This window comes from Penaeus monodon, chromosome 28 (assembly GCF_015228065.2).
Source record: "Penaeus monodon isolate SGIC_2016 chromosome 28, NSTDA_Pmon_1, whole genome shotgun sequence".
Taxonomy (NCBI): Eukaryota; Metazoa; Arthropoda; class Malacostraca; order Decapoda; family Penaeidae; genus Penaeus; species Penaeus monodon.
In genome coordinates this window covers 337,410-338,110 of record NC_051413.1, presented here as the reverse complement: position 1 = coordinate 338,110, position 701 = coordinate 337,410, and positions in this window count along the sequence as shown.

The following is a 701-nucleotide window of genomic DNA, read 5'->3' as shown; positions in this document are numbered from 1 at the left end:
CATTTTCTTCCATCCTGTGCCTTTTCTACACATATAAATTAAATAAACAAAATGTCTGACTTCTGGTTATAATAATCCAGGAAACTTCATGATTCCACTGATTCAGTAGTAATTTCCTGAAGCATGAACGCACACCTTTTTTTTTCAACTGACACCATTTACAATCCCTTGTTGTCAAGCACACATCATATACTTGAAATTTCATCCTAATAATGATGTTCACTAAATGTATTCAATGCTTTTTCCTCCTCATTCTAACTTAACCTTGTAGAATTGACTAATATTTTCATACCATTTTATCTTTCGATGATTTTTCTAGGGTATTTTGATTTATCTGTGCTCTCTCTCCTTTTCTAAAATCTATCTTCTGTTATTGCATTGTAACTGTTGCAAAAAAAACATTTAGTCTTTATCAGGTGCTTGATATAAAATACATATATGGTTAAAAACATACCTTGATTTTAATATTTGTTCATTAAAGTGAACAAAATTTACCTATTAAATTTGGACGAATGATAATCATGATTGCAAAGGAATTTTCCCCCTATATTAATTTTGGAATTTAATTTCCTCAGAGAATAAATAACATTAACATTTCACAACTCATATTATTGCTGTGAATTTAGAAAATAAAGAAAGAAGGAAAAATATCCCACAATATCATATGGGAAAAGTATCAAGAAATTTGAAGAATAACTGGT